Raw genomic sequence first — 13,817 nt, forward strand, 5'->3', positions numbered from 1 at the left:
CAAAGCAAAAAACTAATAACACATTATTTCTTTTGAGTGGGGATATTATTGAGGTGTGCTGACAATATTGGAGTTTTGTATAAAGTTGGACTGTAGAAGAATGTTTGAAAATCAATAGTTTTATATGTTATAATTTAATTTTTCACTTCACATTTCTCAAATTATTCAGGGTATAATACTTTATTGTACTTTTAATAAACAGTTGCTATTACCTTTTCCAGGACATATAAAGTTCTGAGTGAAAGAACAAAGAAAATTTAATAGTAAAATGGTGTAAAAAAAGATGGGTTAAAATAAGACAGGAGGAGTGAGCTTGTTCTTTACCCATTGGCTAAAATGTCCTTTGTTGTTTCTTTCCCTTTAACATTTCTGAATTTTAGCACTGATATTTTAACTCTGTATAAGTATAGAACGGTAATTGAAAACAACTGTCTATATGTTTTTATTTACTCTACTTTGGCTTTATACAATTTACCAGCATATGTTTTACTAAATCCTTAAAATATTTTAGTCTAAAATCTATAGAAGATATGTATGATTTATGTTTACTTCATATATATATATATCTTAAAGAATAATAAAATTATAACTGATTCAAATCTTAACATTTAGTTTAAGTAATCTAAACTTAATAAATTTTATCATCCCTGGGTATTTTTGTATCTTAGGATAATTGGTTTTTTTTCTTATCAGTTCCATTTTACAAAAATAAATGTTATCTGGGCTCTTATAGGAAGAGCATGCTGCTTAAAATCAGGTGTTTAAAATTAAATTGCTGACTGCAAACCTTCTGAAAAAAATATATACATAGAAGGCTTAGGTTTCTGTGTCCAAGGATGGTGCTCTGGAGGCACATTTAGAAGTTAATTATGACTTGTTTGTCAAGGCCTGCCCAGTGTCCTGAGTGTTCAACTTTAAGAATGAAGTCATGCCCTGGCCGATGTGGCTCATTTGGTTGAGCATCGTCCCAAGAATGGAGAGGCCGATGGTTGGATTCCTGGTCAGGACACATGCCCAGGTTGGGGGCTCAATCCCCAGTAGGGGGCGTGCAGGAGGCAGCTGATAGATGGTTCTCTCTCATCCATGTTTCTCTCCCCCCCTCTCCCTTCTTGTCTCTCTAAAACCAATAAAAAACATATTAAAAAAAAATGAAGCCATATATCAGCCTATGTCAGGGGAACAAGGCACACGTTCTAGATAATCTTACAGTGCTCAGAAAGTTTGGTAATTACTAAATTAAACTATCATATTACAGATTGTTTGAATGATCCACTAATAACCAAGTAATCACAACACTCTACATGAGAATCTGGGTTTAGTAACTCATGACTCTTTACAAAAATTATGCTTATATGGTAAATTTTTGCTACCTGTGGAGACATTTAAAATGTTTTGGTGGTTCTTGGAGTGGCATTTCGTGGAGTTTTGAGCTGAGACCTCAGTTATTAGAAAAATAATATACTTCTGGTTGGCTGCTTTAGAGGCAACAATGTTGATTGAGTAGAGTGAATGAATGAATGATATAAAACAGAAACAGAATTCAGTAGAAAAAATTGTGGCCTTTCCACTCTTTTTCTTCCAACAAAGTTATGACCTTAAAAAGAGATACCATACCTACTGATCCTTTTAAGTGAAAAGGAAAAGATATGAAATCCTTTTCAATATTTTGTTATTTTACTACTTCCACTGTGACTTTATCTTCAGGGTATACCCATATATTTCCACCAAAGATTTTTCTTATCAGTGGGCCCTGCCTTCTAGATTGTCCTTAAGTTTAGCTTAGTTGAATGTCCCGGGAAGCTGTCAGTTTGGTGTCTTTGCAGCTACCCTTGATTATTTTCTAATGACCACAGTTATCTTTTTAATAATGTGTCAATGTGATGACCAAGATTTGAGAAATTGATTATTATGAAGATTAAGAAAAACATTTGGAATCCACAGAGTTAATGAAATAAATTCTGATTACCTAAAATTAATACAAGAACTAGTGTAGTATCACAGTGAAAAGTTAACTTTCCTATTTAATATTTGAGAGTATTTTAATAGAATCTAAAAGCATTTAAGTTTCTACAAACCATTAATTTTGGCATTCTTTTCATTATAAATGTCATATGTTGAGAAAAATCAGTATTAAAATTTAGCTTCGAAGAATTCATGAAGAGAGTTATAATGAAATCTTGATATATGATATACAAAAGACAAATCCCTAATCATTTCTTTTTATGCAAATGAATTTGATTTAGACATAATTCCCCAACATCACCATGAATTTCCATCTGTGTAACCCTGATGTTCTTAAGCAGTCTGCAGTTACCTCATGCTCTAGGCTATATTCACTCTGCCTGTATGGAAACTGTGACTGTCTTAACACTTCAAATGATGATATGAATAACAATTGTTTGTTGATTTTATTCTCTATCTCTCTGGATAACCTGCTGTCTGCAAAGGCTGAATAAGTGGCAGATAGCTTTTGTCATCTCTTATCCAAGCTGTACACTTGTAAGGAAGAGCAGGGATAATCGCCTCAATCTAATTAGGGGTTAAAAGAGGCCATGACTGTGATGTGGCAGTGAGACACCTTACTGTAGCAATCCTGTTTGCATTCGAAAAATAAGGTTGTCATATTGATTATTCAAATAGGCTTGTATTGGCTAAGACTCAGTGCCTTGTATTGCAGCTGAAGCAGTTGAAGATCTCAGCTATTCACAGTAGACCTGTGCTATAGCATATATTATATTGTGGCTTGTTTGCTAATTTGGGGTTTTAAGAATGAAGACAGAGTTTAATCAGGTGATTTAAAAGTTAAACTGATTTTCAGAAATAAAATTTCCCTTCCACCTGTGATAGCAGAGATTATGTGAATTTTGAATAAATGAAGACCCAATGTCATTTTAGGTCTCTCACTGAAGATATTATGTATAAATAGAAAAGCATTATTTAGAACCATTTTGGTCTTTTGATGATACATGTTTTGATGGTAAAGTAAAAAGGTAATTGACATTAGCCAAAAGGATGTAGCTTATAGTAGAGGCTGATATTTGCCTTTCCTTCTCTTTTCCTGTTTCTCTCCCCACATCTCTTCAATCTGTTCTCCTTTCCCTCACTTGAATATTCTGGACTTTGGATATGTTCTTGGAACAGAAATATAATTATAGCAGCAAATAGAAACAAGTTTGAAAAATTATTGTACAAATCTTTAATCACCCTCAAATGTCCTACTTAACTGTAAGTCATGCTAACTTTCTATGCATGGTGGCTTATTTTTTGATGTACATATCAAATACCTGTAGATACTTGATACTTTTTATGAAACTTCCATAATAGAAGCAATTTTAAAATGAAAAGTTAATGTAATAGTCTCCTACAGTAGTCCAGTTATTTGTCTTTTGCTTTCTCCTTTTGAGCATCATTATGGTTCATAGAGTTTTTATTCAGCATGTTTCAAGGAGTTATTATTTTGTTTCTCAAATTGTAGCAAGTTTGATCAGTAGGAACCTCTTCAAATTGGCTTCTGTGTCCTTTCTACATGGCCCTGTTAGTTTTAAAATGAATCTTTTCATTCTTGCCTTGTCTCAGATTGAACGTATTTTGTCCCAGAGTCTGAAATCAACCACTTATCCAAATAACTCTGGCTTTCTTTTAGTCAGGAATGGTATTTAGAAATCAAAATACGTTGGTAGTGTTGCTACAGGATGTCACTGCTTTACTTCAAAGGACTGTACTAGAAACATACTGTTTTGTTTAATCTAAAATGTGATCAGTTGTAATTTTATGTACTACTAAGAAAGAAAATATCACTGCCAATTAATTTTAAGGCACTCTCTAATGCAAGATATATCCTCATTATAGATATGTTAAAATAGAATACAAAATGTGCATCTTAGAATCAGTGAAATATAGTGTACTAAATCACGAGTTCATATTAATATTTTACACTGAAATTTAATATTACAGTATTTTTACTTAAGGTTTAATTTATACATGTACTTTTTCTCTTTCAGTGAAGATGTTCCTAATAACATTATGATAATTACTTACTTGCTATATTGTATGGTGTGAATGAAATGCTTTTAAAAATAATGTTCTTTAGTTTATAAAAAATTGATACAAAAAGTATAAATAGAACTTTAGCAGAGACTCCAGCACTAAATTAGAAAAATAAACCAGGAGTTAAGTATGGCTTATTCTAGGAATACAAAGGTAATTCAGTATCTGAAATTTGTGAATATAATTATATATAGTAATAGGTCAAAAGAGTTTTCTACCTTTCATTTAGTTTTGATAATATTATTTAGAGTTTAAAATCTAGACTATCATTAGATGGTTTTTAAAATATGAGGTAAGTTTTTCTCTAGGTATAATTTATGTACAGTAAAATACACAGATCTTATGTATGGAATTCAGTAATTTTTTTTCATGTCCATATACATTTGTATTTTTCAGAAAAAAGCAACTTATACTCTCAAAGATGCTAAATTAACGAGGACCATTAAGCTTCCAACACACTGAAAAGCAACATTATTTTGCATGTCCACAGAGTATACATTTGTCTTCACAAATGTGGCAAAGTGTACCCTAACAGTTACGACTTTTTCACCAAATCATAGACATAGATATGGAAATCATCATCAAATTTGATGAAGTACACAGAGGGTTTGGCTTCCACTTGGTGAATGACTATGCCGATCTGTTTGGAGCCATCTTCTTTGGTATATTCCACATGTTTGCCTATCAGGCCATCTACAACTCCTCCTGTTTCCCTCTCTGCTGGAGGAGACTCACTGGACTCTGGCATGATACGGAGGTCTCCTTCTTTATAGTCATCTAGAAGCTGGTACATATACAAGACAGGATCTTTCTCATAGGTAATATAAAACCAGGCTTTCATGATTGGTGCTTGCGCTAAGACCATCCCTCTCCATTCATCCTTGGAACCATGCTCACCCTCAAACATATGTTCCACAGCTTTACCAATTATGGTATTTGCAAAGTTTGCATCAGTGACTTGAGATGATGCCACCCTGTCAGAAAGAATTTTAAGAGACAAAACTCTTTCATCTCTGTGAAGTTCCAGTCCATAGACACAGTCAATTCCATCATATTTCACCAGATAAAGAGAGGGATTTATAGGCACCTGATCCAGAATGGTTCCTTTCCACTGGGTGATGGGCTCATCACCTTCCTTCCATCCGTGTGAAATTCTGCAGCCCACGATATTCCTGCGGGGCTGGGATGGTCTGCCTCTCTGTTTCTTTTGGAAAGTTCTTTTCTTTGTCATGTTTGCAGACCCAGTCGCACGTTCCACTGGTGCCCTGGTTTGTATCCCTTCGGCTTGTGCTTTGGGGGTCTTCTTGCCAAAGGCCTCGCCTGCCTGCTGTCCAAGTCCACCTCCTGAGATCACGGGCCTCACGCACCCAAATTGGACTCCTCGCTTCTGCCTTTGCTGTGAGCCTGTGTGGAAGGAGAATTAGGGGGTGGCAAGTCGGAAGCTTGCAAGAGCTGGTTAGAGAAGATCCGTAGACAAGGAACGTATCTAGGAGCACGGCTGGGCTGTGTCTCCAGCACTGTGCTCCCAGGCCCTCTGCCTCCCGGTGGGCTACAGAGGCCCCTCTGCCACATTGGGATCCTACCAGCAGCTACTGTAGCAGCATTCTCCTCCCTTTTTCTCATAAGAATAAGCTCTTAGTTTTTTGTCTGTAAAGAGGCCTCCCCTTCCTGCTATACACTGCACAGGCAGCCTTTCTTGCCTAGAAAAAGAGCCTAGGCTTCTCCTCCCCGTTCCAAAATTCATACCTGTGTCACCTGGAATTCAGTAAGTTTTAACAGATACATTCATTTGTGTAACCCACAGCCCATGCCTTTCAAGAATTTCCTTGTGCTCCTTGGCAGTCCATCCCTTCCCCCAGCCTCTAGAATCAACCACTGTTCCAATTTCATTTACAATAGCTTAGTTCTAGAACTTCGTATAAATGTTCTGGCTTCTTTTGCTCAGTATGTTTTTGAGATTTGTCCATGTCATCGTATGTATTAGTAGTTTGTTTGCTTTATTGGTGACTATAATTCCATTGTATGAATGTATCACATTTTGTTCTATTGAATATATTTGGGTTGTTTTTATTTTGGAACTATTATGAGTAAAGCTGCCATGGACTTTCTCATACACGTCTTGGTGAAACATATGTTTTCATTTCTCTTGGGTAGATACCTATCAGAGAGATTCTGGCTTTTGAGACTGTTTTGAAGGACTATATGTTTTCATTTCTTTTGGGCAAATACCTGCAGTGGAATAGGTGGATTGCATGATAGGTGTATATTTAACTGCTAAGTGGTTTTGCACAGTTGTTGTAGTTTACATTTTCATAAACAGCATATGTACCTGCAAGAAGTTTCAGTTGTTGCACATCTTTGCCAACATTTTGTGTTATCAGGCCTTTGAATTCCAACTATTCTAATGGATTTGAAGTGCTATCTTGTGAATTGTAACTAGCATTTTTCTTATGACTAATGATGTTGAATAACTTTTATGTGTTTATTGGCCATTTGTATATTTTCCCTTGAAGAGTATTTGTTCAAGCCTTTTATCCATTTAAAAAAATATATTATTTAACTTTTTATTATTGAGTTGTTGGAATTTCTTATATATTCTGGGTTCATTTATATATTCTGGTTCCTTTATCAGATATGTCATGAATATTTTCTCCTAGTCTGTGGCTTGCACCTATTTATTTCTTAACAATGTTTTTAGATAAATAGTAGTTTTATAATTTAAAGTCCTATTTGTCAATTTTTGTTGTTGTTTAGTACCTGTACCTTTTTCTTACATGTAAAAGCTAGACTCACCTTATCAAGGTCCACAGAAACCCTTGTTGGTACTTCAGAATTGCATTGAATTTCAGCAGTGTTTTAGATCTGTTTGGTGGGAATTCATATCTGTAAGGTATTATATTTTACCATCCATGGACATGGTATACCTCTTTATTTAGGACTTTAAAAATGTATCAATAAAACAATATTTTTTTCTTTTATAACAGTTTGAAAATATTTTGTTGAATTTATGCCTATCTAGCTTATATTTATTGTATTTTATTGCTGTATCTTTGTCTTGTTTTGGATTTGAATGGGAATTCTGCTAATATTTTTTCATTGAGTATAATTGTATTCTTGGTTTTTGGTAGTTAACATTTCTTGTTTAGCAGGGTTTCCTTATAGTCCTAGTTTAATAAGCTATTTCAGAAATAATTTATTTACATAATTTTTATCAAAATATTTTCTATATCAAAATTATTTTATTGTTTTTCTCTATTAATCTAGGAATGTGGTAAATAATATTAACTGGTTTTCTATTATTAATCTGTCCCTGTATTTCTGAGATGAACTAACTTACTCATGATGTATGTTCCCAGAAGTGGAATTGCTGGATCATGCATTCAGTTATTTTTTTCTTGTTGTTGTTTTGTCAAAATATTAAAAACTCTCTCTCAAATAAAAATGTTTATGGAAATTTAAACAGAGCAAAAAATATTTATTTAGTATAATTGAAAAACATCAAGAATTAAAGTGCCTAATTTCTTTTTTAAAAATTACGTTATATTCCTTTCTAAGTTTGGATCATTTTCCAGCACTTAATTCTTTGCAATTTCAGAGTTGTGAAATGTCTCTCAGAGTTCCTTTAAAGTGAAAGTTTTTGCTAATGTAACTTCTCTGGGACATCTTTAGCCTGTCCTCCTTTATGCTGATAATTTCTCCTGCCCTCATTTTCTCTGGCCTCTCACATGGTGGCCCTGTGGTCATATCCAGCCTCAGCTATGTCCTAATCACATCCAAGTTCAAGTCCAGTGTCATCACTTTTTTTTTGCAGTTTCATCTTAGGCAATCCCTCTTTTGATTATCCATTTTTAAGGGTAGACAGAGAGACAGTATAACTACACGTTTTGCTTTCTGAATGTGACCTTCATAACAGATACACACCAAACAATTGCCAACAGGCTCTGAAAGAATATTAGTTACTGGTTGATGCACATTTATTATTTATATAGTGATTGCTGATTCAACAGGCAGCAGAAAACTTTGTATGTCATGCAGTTAATAGTTAAAACTGTAGTAACTGAAAGTTGAACCACATTGTTGGGCTACAGGTATTATTTAACTGAACCATTATAATAGAAATTTGTGTATACTAGAACCATGCAAAGTAAGTTTCTCTTTCGAAACATCTGGTGGAAGACATTTTTTAAGCTAACCATGATCTCAGATTGAATAGAAATTCAGAGAGTTGAACCTGACATTTTGCAACTGCCTTTGCCTTATTGCCATTTGCAAATCTAGAAGAGGCTAAAGAGAGGCTAATCTACACTTTTGACAGATATACAAGGCTAGGGGGGCAAATATTTGAGTTCAGAGTTCACTGAGGCTGAAATTTTGATAATTCCCTTCCCAGCAATTTGGAGTGGGACCCTGAAGAAGCCAGTAAAATTTAACTAGAAATAATTAAGCCCTTGCAACTCCACTTTGAGCTATCTTATTTGTCTACAATAATCTCAGTTCCTAAAATTGGATTAAAGTGATTTCAGATTAATGGACCCTCCTCCCCTTAAGTACCGGAAGAAGATATTATACATCCAATTATTTCCACAGATGATTTTGCAAAAAAAATATGTAGCTCAGAATCTGAGATAATTGGGTTAATGTAGAGAGACCTGACAACATAAAGGAGACCAGAAGAAGCAACCAGTAATAGACCAGACAAGTGATGGCTCCAGATATTGGTATTACTAGGTATTATTTAGCTGAGGAGTCCAGCTTCCAGTTGAAAATCCCTGTTGTATGGACTTAATGTGTCCCCCCAAAACCCATTTGTTGAAGCCCCAATCCCCAGTGTGATAGCATATGGAAGTTGGAGCATTTGAAAGATAGGTAGATTTACATGAAGTCAAAAGGCTAGAGCCCCCGTGATAGAATTAGTGCCTTTATATGAGGAAGAGACCAGAGCTTTCACTTTCTTTGCCATGTGAGGACACAGACAGAAGATGGCCATCTGTGAACCAGGAAGCAGGATATCACCAGACACCAAATCTGCCAGTACCTTTTATAAAAATTATTATTGAGGTATAATTGACATTTAATGTTACATTAGTTTCAGGTGTACAACATGATGATTTTATATTTGGATACACTAACAGATCATCACCACAATAAGTCTAGTTAATTACCATCTGTCACCATACAAAGTTACAAAAAATTTTTTTTCTTGTGATGAGAACTTTTAAGGTTTCTTTTCTTTTTTAAATATATCTTTACGGATCTCAAAGAGAAGAAAGGACAGGGAGAGAGAGAGAGAGAAATATCAATGATGAGAGAGTCACTGATCGGCTGCCTCCTGCACGCCCCCCTACTGGGGATCAAGCTCGCAACCCGGGCATGTGCCCGGACTGGGAATCGAACCCCGATCCCCTGGATCCTGGGTCGACGCTCAGTCGCTGAGCCACGCCTGGCCGGGCAAGGTTTATTTTCTTAACTTTCAAATATGCAGTACAATATTTTTCACTATAGTCACCATGCTGTACGTTACATCTTCTTGAGTTATTTATTTTATAACTGGAAGTTTGTACCTCCTGACCTCCTTCATCCATTCCACCCACCTCCTCTATCATGTGGATGTTGTTATGCTTGATGTTGTCCCAAAGGTTCTTAGACTTTCCTCATTTCTTTTAATTCTCTTTTCTTTTTGATGCTCTGCTTGGGTGCTTACTGCTATCTTGTTCTCTAATTCACTGATTTGATCCTCTGTTTTATCTAACCTGCTGTTTATTCTTCATTTCAGATATTGTATTCATCTGACTGGTTGTTGTTGTTTTTTTATGGTTTCTATTTCATTTCTAATGCTTACTGTCTCTTTGTTTAAATTTTCACTGAGATCATCCATTCTTCCCCTAAGGTGATTGCTTTCATTCCATCCATTTCATTTAATTCATTTGGGGGGAATTTGTCTTGTTCTTTGTTTGGGCATTTTTCTTTGTCTCCTCATTTTATCTCTGTGTATTAGGTAGATCTCCTTTTACTCCCAAACTTGTTATACTGGCTTTATGATGAAAGCGTCTTATTGAGCTCAGTGGCAAAATCTTGCAGATCACCTGAGCTTCATGCTCCAGGAATGTTTTTTGTGGGTTATATGCACACCATGTTATAGTTTTATCTTGAATGCTCTTGCCCTTTCGTAGGTGGAGTTAACCTTTCAGGCTGGGTGACTATAAGGGTAAACCTCCATCACCATGTATGAGACTCTGTTCAGATGCCCCCCCCACCCCCCCCCACCCCGAGGCAGAGTTGTTTCCAGCAGCGTCTGGTGCCTACCGGAATCCCCCTTTGGGTGTGTCTCTTGTGTGTCTTGTTGGGTCAAGCCCTAAATTTATTTAGACATGTTTTGTGGCTTAATGTATGATCTATTCTAGAGAATGTCCCATGTGCACTTGGGAAGAAAGAGTTTTCTGCTTTTGGTTGGAATGTTTTGTATGTATCTCTTAAGTCAGTCTGGTCTAATGAGTTGCTTAATGCTGAAGTTTTCTTATTGATTTTCTGTCTGATTATCTATTCATTGATGTAAGTGGAATGTTAAAGTCCCTTACTATTATTGTAATGCTTTCTATTTCTCCCTATAGGAATGCTAATATTTGTTTTATATATTGAGGTGCTTCTATGTTGGGGATACGGATATTTAGAAAATTATATGTTCTTGTTGGATTGACTCTTTTATGTTATGTAATGCTGTTTATTATCTTTTATTACAGTCTTTTCTTTAAAGTCCATTTTGTCTGATGTAAATATAGCTGTCCCAGCTTTCTTTTGCTTTTCATCTGCATGGAATATATTCTTCCATCTCTTCCCTTTCAGTCTGTATGTATCTTTAAAGCTGAAGTGAGTCTGTTGTAGGCAGCATATAGATGTGTCTTGCTTTTTATCCATTCAGCCATTCTGTCTTTTGATTGGAGAATTTAGTCCATTTTCATTTTTTAAATTTAACCCTCACCTAAGGATATGTTTATTGATTTTTAGAGAGAGGAAGGTGGAGAGAGAAGAGAGAGAGGCAGAGAGAGACAGAGAGGGAGGGAGGGGAGAGAAACATTGATCAGTTGCCTCCCCATATGCGCCCTAATGGGGGACTGAACCTACAACCTAGGTATGTGACCTGACAAGGAATTGAACCCACAACCTTTTGGTGTACAGGACAATGCTCCAACCAACTGAGCCACTCGGCCAGGGCTAGTCCATTTACTTTTAAAGTTTTCATTGATAAATATGTATTTATTGCCATTTTGTTCTCTGGAACTCTTCCCTTGTTGTTTGGTAACTTTATTTAGTGGTATGATTACATTCTTCTCTCATGATCTTTTGTGTATGTACTATATGTTTTTGTTTTGTGTTTACCATGAGGCTTACATGTAACATTTTCTCCATATAAAATAGTCTATTTTAAGTTGATTGCAGTTAAGTTTGAGCACATTCTAAAACTGTACATTTGTTTTTCCTCCTCCATGTTTTCTGTTTTTTGTTGTTACATTTTACATCTTTTTATCTTGTATATTCCTTAACTATTATAGTCATAGTTATTTTACTATAATTTTCAGCTTAAAAGAGTTTCTCTAACATTTCTTATAAGGTCATTTTAGTGGTGATGAACTTTTTAAGCTTCTTGTCTGGAAAACTTTTTGTCCCTTCTTCAATTCTGAACATCAGCCTTGCCAGGTAGAATATTCTTGGTTAGGAGCTTTTCCTTTCAGCACTTTGAATATTTCATACCAGTCACTTTTGTCTTGCAAGGTTTTTGCTAAAAAATCTGCTATTAGTCTTATGGGGGTTTTCTTATACATAAATTGTTTTTCTCTTGATGATTTTATGATTCTTTGTTTATTGTTAACTGTTGACTTTTTTCTCTCTAATTGTGAAAACAAGACTTCGAAAAATTGAATAAAGACTCAAACTGGTTTCTCTCCATGGAAATATTTATTTATTTTTAAAAAATATATCTTTACTGATTTCAGAGAGAGGAAGGGAGATGGGGGAGTGAGAGAGAAACATCAGTGATGAGAGAGTCATTGATCTGCTGCCTCCTGCACGCCCCGACAGGGGATGGAGCCTGCAACCCGGGCATGTGCCCTGACCAGGAATCCAACCTCTATCTCCTGGATCCTAGGTCGATGCTCAACGACTGAGCCATGCCTGGCCAGGCTCCTTGGAAATCTTTAGTAAAAGGTGAAAGATTTATATGCTCTGAAGAGACTTTTTAATTATAATGTGTTTTGTTGTGAATCTCTGTCCAAAGTGTTTGCTTCTTTGGGCTTCCTCTATCTGGTATGTTTCCTTCCCCAGGTTATAGAAGTTTTCAGACATTAATTTTTAAAATAATTTTTTGCCTCTTTCCGTTTTCCTTTTGAACTCCCTTTCATGTGAATGTATTCTGCTTGATGTTGTCCCATAGGTTCTTTGCTAGCTTCACTTTTCAAGGGCTTTTTGTTGCTCTGTTTGGGTTAGTTTCACTACCCTTTCCTCCAGATCACTGATCCTTTCTTCTGTATCATTTAGTATGTCATTGAGCCCTTCCTGTGTATTTTTACATTCAGCTATTGTATTCTTCTACTCTGTAACTTATACTTGGTACTTTCTTATATATTTTTTTATCTCTTTCTCACTGTATTCGTGCAAGAGGTAGTATAAAGATGGTCTCTCTTTGCCTGTGTTTCTGAGGGGAACTTCCTGTCCTCCAAATGTCTGGGAAACCGTAAGCCTGTCTCTTAGGTGGAAGCTCCATGACAAGTAAATACGCCTTTTAACAGAAAAACTGGGAGCATGTTTTAGTTTACTGTCTGTGAAGTCCCCTGTGGGTGGTAGCCTGCCACAAACTTTCTCTCTGATTGTTTCTGCCTTGTCGGATGCAGAAACACGTGGTCTTTTGGCCCCCAGCACAAGATAATTAAAGGGCATTCGTTCTGTGGAGTACACATGCTTGCTGGCTTTAGTAAGGCAGAGGGAGAGCATGGGGCCAGGGCACACCTGCTGGTTTTAGTGAGTGACCAGGGGAGTGCAGGACTGGTTCATTCCTGCTGGCTTTAGCAGGGCAGGAGGAGAATGCTGAGATTTGTATGTTGCCAGTGCCAACAGTGTAGAAGGAGAGCACAAAAATCGTACATCCCACTGTGGCACTAGCAGGGTGGAGAAAGAGCACGAAAATGACTCCCACCAGGAACTTTCTCTCCAGAGAGAGTCCCAACAGGCAGCCCCTGCTACTCCAGCACATGCTTTAAGATCAGCAAACTATTTTCACGTGTAGTCTAGGTGATTTTCAGTCTGCTGCTTTTGCATTGGGCCCTGGGGCAAGTTAATCTGCACATGGGCACTTTGAGATATCCTTAATTCCCTGCAGCCGTTTACATCTCCAGGATGTAAGTTCCATTTGTTTTCAGAGCCAGGCATTTTGGGGGTGCCCAATGTGGAGCACAGACTTCTTGCTCCTCAGAGAAGTTTCATATTCATGAGTCTCTTCTGATTGTGAGTTGCCGTACTAGGCGTGGGTTTTTGGTGAGGCCACATCTTTTATTCATCTCGATGTGGCCCTTTTATTCTTTGTTGTAGAAGAACGATTCCGCTAGTTTACAGGTTCTTTTCAGAGAGAATTGTTTTATATGTAATGATGGATGTGTCAATGGGAGTAGTCCTGAACCACTGTCCTCTGCTGCCATCTATAACCTCCCTCTCTAATTTAACTTTGATTTACTCTTTGATCAGGGGTTATTTAGAAGTGAAATATTTACTTTTGGGATTTTGTA

The 13,817-nt window shown here is 36.3% G+C and overlaps 1 protein-coding gene and 1 pseudogene across 6 annotated transcripts in view; one reads left to right on the forward strand and one right to left on the reverse strand.

Moving 5' to 3' along the window:
• Window positions 1–13,817, forward strand: part of RSRC1 (arginine and serine rich coiled-coil 1) — a 288,784-nt gene that overhangs the window by 101,315 nt on the left and 173,652 nt on the right. The window lies entirely within an intron of this gene.
• LOC308557888 (spindlin-2B pseudogene) lies at window positions 4,583–6,014 on the reverse strand (annotated as a pseudogene). The gene is made up of 2 exons: window positions 5,942–6,014; window positions 4,583–5,451 (listed from the first exon to the last, which is right to left on the reverse strand). The product of its transcript is annotated as a spindlin-2B pseudogene (transcript).

Source organism: Miniopterus schreibersii (assembly GCF_964146895.1).
Source record: "Miniopterus schreibersii genome assembly, chromosome: 5".
NCBI lineage: Eukaryota > Metazoa > Chordata > Mammalia > Chiroptera > Miniopteridae > Miniopterus > Miniopterus schreibersii.